The sequence below is a fragment of the Mustela erminea genome, chromosome 15, assembly GCF_009829155.1.
Source record: "Mustela erminea isolate mMusErm1 chromosome 15, mMusErm1.Pri, whole genome shotgun sequence".
Classification (NCBI taxonomy): Eukaryota; Metazoa; Chordata; class Mammalia; order Carnivora; family Mustelidae; genus Mustela; species Mustela erminea.
The window spans coordinates 75190655-75202212 of record NC_045628.1 but is presented as its reverse complement, the minus strand read 5'-3'; positions in this window follow the sequence as shown (position 1 = coordinate 75202212).

The following is an 11558-nucleotide window of genomic DNA, read 5'->3' as shown; positions in this document are numbered from 1 at the left end:
TCCTTACCCATTAGCAGTCACACCCCATTTCTCCCAACACCCCCAAACCCTGGCTGCTGCTAAATTCCTTTCCGTCTGTATGGATTTGCTTAACCTCACAATTCACAGGGAATGCATATTAATGTCCACGTATGCATGGAATCATGTGACATGAGTCCTTCTGTGTCTGGCTGCTTGCACAAAACAAGGCTTTGCTCCTTACTTCATCTGTGCTTTCCTGGAGTGATAATTTATCAACCAAACTGAGACTTTTTCCATGGTGGGGGGCAGGGATTGGTGCCCTTTATCCCTACACTGCAGCAAAGGCATAAACCAGGGCCGTCCTGGCAGAGGCGTGCACCCCGCCTTCGGTAGAGAGTGGTGAAATAACCCCACTTCACCCCTTCCCTAAGTCGAAACTACCAAATCCATCTGGAACCTCGGGTCTCCCCGGGAACCGCAGTTCATTTACAATTGCTAATGCTGTTTACAGCTGAAGCATGCTTGTGATTTATGGGAGAAATAAGACTAATTTCCTCTAAAGAGATGAGAACTGGCATTTTTATTTTTCATCCTGGAAGCATGAAATTTGCCTGCGTGCAGTGGGAGCTCCAAAAGGAGCAGCCTCAGAAAACAATGATGTTATGACAAGCGTGAAGGGGCTGTCGTGAACTAGAGGGTATCAGAATGGGGCTGGCGGGAGCTTCGTGGGCTCGGTCATGGTCATGGCTCTGAAAGGGCCATTGTCATTATTTCCGGTGCTGCTAACCGGGTGCCTCGCTCAATGTCACCTCTCACTTCCACCCTCCCTCCCAGGTTCTTCCTGCTCCTCCTGGAAAGGGTTTTCAGTGTTTGTAAGCAAACAAAAAATGTCTTATTTTTTAATTATAGTCTCTGTGGGGTAGAGCTAGAAGTTGTGTCTGTTGGACGATAGGCTCTCAACAGATGAGCAGGGGATACAGATCAGGGGATATGTTTCTAACTACTATTCCCTCCTTGCCACAACAAGGCTTTATAGAACAAGGACGTCTCTTTATCGCCGAACAGAAGCATCGCTGTCTTCGAATACGCACTGATGTCCCACCACGTGCAAGATGCTCTGCTACATGCTGCTTCGGAATGTCACCACATAAAAGGGACAATTACATAAAGTCACCAAAAAGTCGTTGCCCCTCATCTTTGGCTCCGACCACACCCCTGCCTCAGCCTTGAGCCTAAGCTCTCTAAGGAACCGAATGATTCATCTGATTTTTTGTGTTGTGAATTCACCAGCAAGGCCCCCGTGGGACCCCTGTCCCTGTGCGGTCAAGGGTGGCCCCGGATGGAAGTTGACCTTGACTCCTGCTCTTCAGACACAGGTTCTGTTCTGGGAACCAGACGTTGGGTTTGGATGCTTCCGAGCCAGGGCAGCCCAGCATGTCAGTCCACTCTGGACCCCAGATGCAAATGTGCCCCTCTGCTCTCTCGGGCAGCTTTTGTTTGTATGTGTTTTACGTCTGAGCTCACCCATCTGGCTCCCCTTCTGCCACCTTTTCTCCTGTTTACATCCACCAGCCTCCATGTGTCTTCCAGCTCTTTCCGAACCAATTAACGCTATAGACAGATTTAGTCGATTTGGGGGCCAGATGCTCAAAAACATCCTCTTCTGCATTAAAAATAATCAAAGTAGGCTCCCAGCCAGCTGTAGGATTTACAGACCCTTGAAATTCTAGGCGAAATCCACAGAAACTTTTCTGATTCTGGCACAATCTCCAAATCCATTCATGGGGGTGGGGGGAGGCATCAATTTCATACGAGTGTGGAAAACGTCTTAAATGTTTTTTGGTCAGAGCACCCAGCCTCTGACACAGCCAGCAGGTCTGGCATAGAGCAGGGGGCTCTTCTTTCCTGGTGTGATAGTCCTTGCCCACACCTGCTAGGGAAGGCAAGTCCCTGCAGAGGGGTCTCATAGCGATTGCCCACCTGATCCCTCAAGGCTGGCAAGCTGGGGTTTCTTGTCAGCACGAGGTTCCCCACTTTGTTGCTCGTGTCCAGATTCCTCCATATTCCCAAGGGAACTTGCATGTGTGAGATAACACCAACATCTCCAGTGTCATCCTAAAGGTCCAGGAAGGGGCTTGCCCTGAAATGGGTGTGGCATTCCAAGGAGAAAAAGTTTTATCTCCGTACCACCGGGGAAGGAAATGGATTCCTTAGATGGGCTCAGAACTGGTGTTCATGTCCCCGGAGAAAACATAAAGATGTTCCAGAATTCCTTACTCCAAGGAGAACCATCCACAGCTCCCAAACTCACATAAATGCTTCCTGCACCCCTGCCCCGTACCCGGATGCTGACAGAGAAGCAAGTCTCAGAATCCAGCATACAAAGGACCCTCCAGTCGACTTCCAGGAACCTCATTTAGATGGGTTTGAGGTGAGGCCCAGGAATCGGCATTTTAAATGAGCCTCTAGGTGAATTTGAGGCAGGGAGTTACCGATGGCAGGGTGCACTGCCTTGTGTTATCTCCCAGAATTCTTAGCTTCAAACAGAGCTCTTCATGGCCCCCCACAGTTGTCTGCCGAATGTTCCACCTGGCCCCCCGGTGGGATGGGTCTAGTGAGAGTTCAGGGGATTGGAGCAGCGGGAGGAGTCATCGCACATGGGATCCAGAGGGAGCACTCCCTATGCAGCATGCAGGCTGCCTGAAAAGTCCCTGATCAAATCTGAGGGCAGAGAAACAGTCTCACCCTGACCAAAGTCACAGGGGAGCCACTAGCCCAAGGGTCTAAGGAAAAGAGAAGAATCAAGTATTACCCTGTCCCAGTGCTATTGGTGAAATAAAACTAGCTCTCGTTTATCAATTGTCAACATTACCCTAAACTATGTTATAGTTCATATATGTATGTATGTATATAATCCATTTGATACTATGTATTGAACCTTTACTCAGGCCACAGGTGGGGATCCTTCCTGTGGGAGGGAGCAGCATTTGGGAAGACCCTGCATAGGACGGTGTTCTAGTAGGGCAGCTCCTCAGAGTGCGGTCCCCTGACCAGAAGCAGTGGCAGCATCACCTGGGAGCGTGTTAGAAATGCAGACTCTCAGGCCCCCAGACCTCCTGGAACAGAATCTGCACTTTACCCGGATCTCAGGTGATTTGTAAATGCATTAAAAATTGAGAGGCACTGCCCTGCTCTATCCAATCAAGCCCCTGCAAGCTAGTATTCACAGAGGCTCCAAAAAGGTAAATAACTTGCCTGCATCTCGCCGTTAGTAATACCTTTGCGGTTTTCATCTGAACAAATACATGGGCATCTGCACACACCTTTTTTTTTTTTCTTTTAAAGATATGAGTGCAGATTCCTATTAATAAATGACTTCCAAATAAGTGATTCCTGCAGGCAGAGTGACCATGCATCCCTGGGCTCCAACGGAAAGGGGAAGCTATTGCAAGCAAACGCTGACTGTCCCAGCAAATCGGAAGGGATTGCCTTCACGTCCTTTTAGCCAAGTCACCCTGACTCTCAAGGGAAGGCTTTAAAAATCATGGGCACACTGCTCAGCCTCTCACCCCTAATAGTCAGCCTGTGTTCATGTTCATAAAAGGGCTTTAAGACCTCAGCTACTCCCTGATCCACGTTACTACCCGGACTAGACCCATAGTCACGGCCGTTGCTTCCTAACGAAGTCTTGGGGCACAAGCCTTTGGTTCCCTCTATGTTCCACACATTGGGAGAGTATATACATCTCAGGTTTGTCGGCCTTTACCGTAGAGACTTCTCTGCTTCCTACCAAGAGCTGCTTGGGAGGGGCCTCTGTACTTTCAGGCTTTGGCCACAATGGAGAAGCCAGGACGGAAGATGGTTCTGCCCCCACTGCCTGGACTTGGCTGAAGTGGCGTCAAGGGTTCAGGGAATTATTCAAGGGCAATCTCTGAGGCTCTTTCTCAGGGACTGGCATTCCTAGACTGACCCCAGGGCCTCCTACCACCTCCCTGACCTGTCCCACTAGATGCAGCATCTCTAATTCTGTGTGCCTCGATCCTTTTGTTCCAGCTCCCTGCATCCTCCGGGTCTCCCTGGGAGAAGGTGTTGAGTGTCCCAGCTTTCTGTCCTCCCCAAGGCGGCCAGCCCGCTGACAGCAGGAGTTAGGCTTTGCTCCTTTTTCCCCTCGTGGCAAGAATCCAATGAAGTATAGTCTTAGAGATCTATTTTTTAAATGGCCAAGTCTATCCTTCTATTAAATCAGTGCCCACAGATCCCCAGCCCTAGAACCAGAAGATCTGCACTTGCTGACACTACCGGTAGGGCCTTGTCTGTGAGGAGGGCCAGAGACAGCAGGAGTGCTCATGGACCGCGCTGTGTGCCCTGCTCTAAATGCCAGCAGCTTTCTGCTGGGGGGTCACGGCTGGCGTGGGCCGAGCACGCAGGAGTCAGTCATCAGCGGAGCTGTGATGACAGTCTCCCAGACTTCTGGTCCAACATTTCACCCAGAATAAAGTGTGCCTGAGTTTTGAGCACCTCCCTGAATAGCGATCAAATTAAGCGTGAATAATCGGTGGAAGTGTGAGTGGCGAGCTGGCGGGGAGAGGGGTTCCCTGTTGGCCTTGGAGCTGCTGCTTTTGGGCCTTGACCATCTGCGCACACTGGTGGCCTCCTCCTGACCTCCCAGCTGTTCCCCCCAAGAATACAGAACCCTCTGGACTGGATCGCAAGCACTGTCCCGTGGCTCCGGCCAAATGTATATGTTTGAGGGATTGCATCTGGGTTTCCTTGGGTTGCCAGACAAACGAATATTCTGCGTCATTGCTCAGAGATGACAGGGAGGGAAGAGGCTTGTCATCAAATGGGCATCAGGCATGGAAATTGCTGCAAAGAAAATGTCTTTGTTCAGTCCTCTGTTTCCTCGGATGCAAACTGGGGACAACATGAAGTTTCTCACAAGACTTCTCTGAGGAGCAAAGGAGAAACCATAAATGCAACTGCCTTATGCATATCAGGTATTTGGTAAATGTTCCTAGGATCTGAACTCTTGCTATTTACTACTGATTCGAATGTGGAAAAAGGGAAATCCGTTTTGAAGTCTGTCACCAAGAGTTGGTTTCCTACAGCAGTGTAATGGGTACCATTTGAAGGCAGTTTGACCCAAAAGGCATTTGTGTTCATGTGGAGTTCTGCTGGATTTAGAGGGGACCATAACCCAAGGCTGAGCCTCCTCTCCCTCAGAGATATGCCAGGACCCTTGCGGAAAATAAAGAGGAATTTTTTCCTGCCAAGCTTTTTTTTTTTTTTTTTTTTTTAACACAGAACCCCCTTCATTGGTCAGACCCTCCCAACAATGGGCTCCTGGAAACAAGAGAGGGCAGCCTGTTGGGCCATGCACAGGCCCAGCTCTTGGGGTCTTTTCTGGTAGATGTTGATGGGAGAGAGCCCTCCCCACAACCTTCCTACCAGCTTATAATTAAAAGCAGTCACGGTCATTAAAAAAAAATTAACAAAAGTTACAAAATAGTACATCCAATCTATTTTTAAGTTTGCAGGTGACCCAGGTCTCCATATTTTCGGTGTTCTGACCTCCTATCCCATCTGACCACCCCCCCAACACACACAGACACAACAACATTCTAATGCAGGCTCTGTCTCATTCATGGTCAGCATCAGGCCCAGGAATGCTCCTAAATCCATGGCTGGACACAGGGCTGTTCACAGATTAAGGCTTGAATGTTGTCCTGAACAGCGCAGGCCATGGGTACCACGAGACTTACACCCTCTGTTTAGGGTGGGAGTGTGTCCTTCAAATATTGTTGCCAACTTGTAGTTCTGAACACCTCTATTTGCATCAGTGAGGTCCATAGCTTCTGGACCTTTTGGCTAGGATCACATGTATCAACAAGTTCATTCTCATATTCATGATGTTAATTTGTTAGGGACTAATTTTTCTAATAATACGCTTTTCAGACATTCACCCTACATGTTCCTAAAGCCTCAGATATTGCTCAAGATTTGGGTATCAGAGCTTGGGTTGAGGATCAATCCAATATTCCTGGAGTGTGAATTCCCAAAAATGAAACTGATTTCCGTAGAATTGAAGCTTGAACTAACCAACAACTGCATGATATCCTGCAGTTTATACCAAACTGTTTTAAAGTGAATTATAGGGGCACCTGGGTGGCTCAGTGGGTTAAGCCCCTGTCTTTGTCTCAGATCATAGTCTCAGGGTCCTGGGATTGAGCCCCATATCAGGCTCTCTGCTCAGCGGGGAGCCTGCTTCCCCCTCTCTCTGCCTACCTTTCTGCCTACTTGTGATCTCTCTCTCTCTCTGTCAAATGAATAAATAAAAAATCTTAAAAAAAAAAATAAAGTGAATTATAGCTACCCCACCAATGGTTACTATGGCTCCCATCAGTTGATGAGTGTGGGTTGAATACTGTTTCTACTGTGTGGCTAGCTCTGTGACAAGCACTGTGGGACTTTTAAAAATGATAAAAATTACTTTAAGAACTGTGTGAATTTGTTGATAGGATATTTACATCTGGAATATTTAAAGAAGAGTGAGAGAAAGAGAGAGAGAGTATACAAACCAAAGTTCAGAGATGGAGCCATTCCTGGAGACCTGGGTAGTCAAAGACACAAGTCTGGACTATGTGCTGAGTGGTGGGCAGAAACAGAGGGCGAGAGAGGGATGGTACTCTAAATCTGACATGTGAATCAGGTACAAGAAGGTCATTCTGCTCAGTTCTCCTGTTGCAAGGTGTGGCCTAACATAGGACCAATTCTAGAGACAACTTTCGATTTTCCTGTGGGCAGGTTTGTACCACGTCCTCTCCAGGCCGGTTCTCTTGCTTTTTATGAGGAACAGCTGCCTTTCTGAGCCCAGCCTCTCCTAAAAGTAGCTCCTGACAGGCTGCTCCTAGGCTATTAGGCTCTGTGGGGTCCTCTGAGGCAGCCAGTGGCCCCTTTTTTAAGAGAAGTTAATTCTCAGGGTGCCTGGATGGCTCAATGGGTTAAGCCTCTGCCTTTGGCTCAGGTCATGACCTTAGGGTCCTGGGATCAAGCCCTGCATTGGGCTCTCTTCTAAACAGGGAGCCTGCTTCCCTCTCTCTCTGCCAAATAAATAAATAAAATCTTTTTAAAAAAGAAGAAGAAGAAGCTAATTCTCACCATATGTATAAAGATTGACTTACTCATTTTGTAAGCATTATTGAAATATTTAGGAAAGTTTTATTTGACAGTTGATGTATTTTAAAGGAAAATTAAATCTATTTAGATTATAAAGATACACCATAATGGTCAAGGGAATTTAATTAACTATGCTCTGAAGTCTTTTTGTAAATAGTCAAGTGACTTTAAATAGATTTGTAAGTAAAGTAATAAGATTCGTTAAGTTTAACTTGAAAGCTCAAGAAAATCTGGGTTTTAGAATATTTTAACTTAAAAAAAGGACTATTAATTTTCCACACCGAAGCTGCCTTCTCTGTGCTCAGAGTCTCCTCTGGGACAACCAAAATGTTCCAATAACAAAGGTAGATGAGGGAAACCAGGTGATGTCCTTCCCCAGTGAATGTGATTTTTCTTACTCTGCTTTTCTGAGTCCTGTTCTCTCAATGGATCTGGTTTAGCCTTTTGTAGGAGGAAAGAACAGTTGTGGTTAGAGATGACAGATTTTACTGCTGAGCTCTATTTTTCTGTTGGAGATTAATGCCTTCCACCCTCTCTCCCTAATAAATGTTCTACCATCTTGATCCTTTCTCCCTGAGATATTTCGCCTGCTTTTGGGTTCCAAACCTCTGTGCCCTTGCTTCCGAATGTGGGCTTCTGATGGTCTACTAGAGGTCCTCTGCTGTTATCTCAAGTTCCACACCCTTCTGTGACCTCCTTTTCCTCCTTCCCCTTTCTTCCTGTCACCAGAGGCAGGACCTCAGATGCCTTCTTGTCTTTGTCATGGTTCCTACTTTAATTAATAAGTGAATTCTTTCTTGGAGATTTTCTTACCACCACCACTACCACCAAAGATCAGCTTCTTCATTTCCAGACAGTAAGAACTTTTTTGTTGAGGGTGTTGATTTTAAAAATTGAGAGACAATTCACACAACCATGAAATTTACTTTTTTAATGTGTGCGATTCTGTGTATGGTTTTTAATACATCCTCAGATATGTACAACCATAACCATCTAATCCAGAACATTGTCATCATCCCCCAAAGGAATTCTAAATAATAATTTTGAATTAGTCTTCTCTTGGCCAGTGATTCTTGCACTTAACTAAGTGTACCTAGAATTGGTTTGAGGAGTAAGCCCCACTTGGTTCAAATCCTGAATGTGCCATATGTCCTTATCAGAGGTGACCTGGGTGCAGTGACTCTCTACCATTTTATGGCCTTAATTTTTCCAGTACCTAGTTTTATTATCTGTAAAATAGGTCAATTGGTACATTGCATGAGTAAATGAGCAAAACAGATAAACAGATGCGAGCAATCAGTAAACACGGTTGCTGTTTTATAAACTTCAGATCCAACTAGATAACCATTATGTGTATTTTTAAATTAAAGTTTTAATTTTTAGATAATTATAGGTTCACATGCAGCTGCAAGAAATAATTCAGAGAGATGACTCAGTTTTCCCCAGTGGTATTCTAAAAAACCAAATCACAACCGGAATATTGACACCCATGCAGTCAAGACACAGAACATTTCAGTCCCCACGGGGGTTGCCCAGGTTGTCTTTCCACAGCCCTCACTCACTACTTAACCCCCGCAAACCACAACCCTGGTTTCTGTTTGCTTGTGTCCATAGTGTTAAATCGATGCGATCACGAGGTCGTTGCCTTTTGGGATTGACATTTTTTGCACAACAGAATTCCCCCGGGATTCCCCCAGATGGTGCTCAAGGTGGGAGACCGGGAAGCTGGGTCTGACTACGCATTTCGGGCAGTCTAGTGCAGTCCCTGTATGTGGTGGGCATGGGGAGGCCGAGGCTGATGTTGGCACAAGTAAAGGCTGTGGTGTGTTTGCACTGTTGTGTGGTAAAGCCCTGCTGAACTTTTCTGCTCAAATGTGATTGTTCCCTGAAGGCCATGCTCTGGGGACAGATGTGGCTTGGAACCAGAAGCTGAATTTCTGTGTGGGTAAGCAGAGCCCCATGCACAGAGACTCTGAGAAATACCACTTTGCTAAGGTAGCCTCTGCAGTAGGAGGGAGGAGGGTCACACTTGCCAAGGAGACCCGCACTCACACACTGAGCTCACAGAGGCTCTGAGCCAGCAGAGGGGAGGTGCCCTGCCGTTTCTCACCGCTGCACACCGCTCTGAGCGTGCTTCCCCGGTGGGGACCCTGAAAGGCAGTCTCCCCCAGTGCCAGGCAGTGGGCAAAGTGCATTCCATGCTGTCTGTCATTTGGTCTTTGCCACAGTCTCAGGTAAAGTAGCTGCTGTTTTCATCCTTTTCAGAGGAAGACACGAGGCTGACGGATGCTGAGGGAACTTGGCCATGATTCTTCGCCATGAGGTGTAGAGCTGCACTGTTTAGGGCCCCTGTGATCTGTTTACATCCCAGATACCCCTGGAAAGAGGAAGAAGCTGCTGTGGAAGCTGAGGGTGCTTCGCTGGTCCCGGCATGCACTGTGTGTGACGCTGGGCCAAGTCACCCAGCTGGGCCACGGGGGCCACAGGGGCGGGAGTCTCAGACGTGGCTGAATACAAGGATGAGGAGGACGAGGTGGATGCAGAAGGGGAGGCACGTCTGGTTGTACTTCCAGTCAGACTTTCCTCCCAAAGAAGGGCTGGGGGTCTAAAGACGTAGGCAGGGGCCCTCCCGTGGCCTTGGGCATCCCTTTGCTCATGACCTGGGGCATGGCAACGATCGGGCTCCTGAGGCCCCCCATGCTCGGGCTGGCCTCTGTGAACTGCCTGACCTCACAGACGCCATCCTTCCAGGAGCACAAGAAAGTGGCCAGAACAAGAGCACGGTGACTGGCTGGGACCCACTTCCAATGACAGGGCCTGGGTGAAACCCTCCCATCACAGCTGGTGTGTGAAGTGCAACGATACAAGCTCTGTACCTCGCAGGATTTCTGGGACTTGTAGGTTGCCTGGACCCGGGTTCTGCCTGTGTTGCTGGAGGATACAGGAGGAGGGCGGCCACCCCTGAGTGAGGGAGGGGTGGCTCTATGTTGGCCCCTCCCCCGAGTCCCACCACGTCTCCAGGACAGCACACATCAGCATGGTCCTGGCCAGGTGAGCCCTGGGTATGGCTGCTGGGGAACCCAGAGGCCCCGGGGTAGGTCAGCAGGTGATCCCTGGCAAGGGCTCTCTGTTCAAATCTCTCCGGCGGCGGCGGTGGCTCCCTGGCTTTGTGCAGAGGAGCTAGGGAGTTAGCTAGTTAAAGAAAAAAGGCACCAGCATTCTCCAACACACCTGATTCTGGGGTCATTGAAATGTGGGTGTGTGTATGTGTGGGGGAGGTGTTGCCGGGAAGGGGTGGGCTCAGTCGGTTCGACATCTGCCTTTGGCTCCTGTCATCCCCACAGCATGCTGGGATCGAGCTCTGCTGTGGGTTCCTTGCTCCAAGGGGAGTCTGCCTCCCTCTACCTCTGCCTCTCCCCACTGCTTGTTCTCTGTCTCTCTCAAATAAATAAAATCTTTTTAAAAAGGGGGGGGGAGTGTGTATGTAACAGAAACAATCACTGACATTGATCTGTTCGTCTGTTCGTCAAACATCTATCATGTGCTTCCCAGGCTCAGAAACGATCCTGAACACACATCAAGCCTCACAAAGCTGGTCATGGTGTGGGAGAGACAGACAAAGCACACACAGCCTATATAGTGTGACAGGTGCCCATGTGCCAGGGACCCCAGAACGAGGCTGAGGACTTGCGACATTCCACCAGAAAGTCATCCTGCAAGGCCGAGGGCCCATCTGAAGGAACGTGGTAAGAGTGAAGGGTCAAGCCCATGGCCCCACTTTTCTAAAAGTTTGCTGCCCACCGTTGCCTACAAGGCTCCTATCTGGCCAGAACTGAAGGGAAAACAAGCTTCGTGGATTTCTCAGCTTGACGGGCCCCTAGCTCACGTGCACGAACCTGCGAGCTTGAGGCCACAGCTCAGCACAGGGGAGTGAGGGAGAGATGACATCCATGGCGCTAATGACCCAGGGGATTGGCAGAGCTGACGTCCTCAGCCACCCATTGCCCCTGGTGGACACATGGATGACAGCCTTCTGTGGCCGGGGAATGGCTGCAGCCTTAGGTAAAGTCCAAATAAGGAAGTCCCAGGTTTGGGGGGTTGGCGCGCAGTGCACAGACAAGCAGGCCAAAGGCACACTGTGTGGGGCCCAGGGCTGAGGGTGCCAGGACCAAAGGAGGGAAGGCCCAGGAGAATCTGCGTGGAGATTCGAGTGCCCCTCAGGCAGCCCACATGGCACTGTTTGCCATCACCGAAGGGCTGGAGCTTTTTGTCTATGTGGCCTTGACTGGGCCCGTCTGCCCGGGTTTCCCCGAGAACCACATGCCTCTTGCCCCCTGCAATCCATAGGCTGCCGCTTGGAGGAATTCGCGTCAAACATGCCAGGCCCCTCCCTGCCCTTCTGTAAACAAGGAAACTTCTCC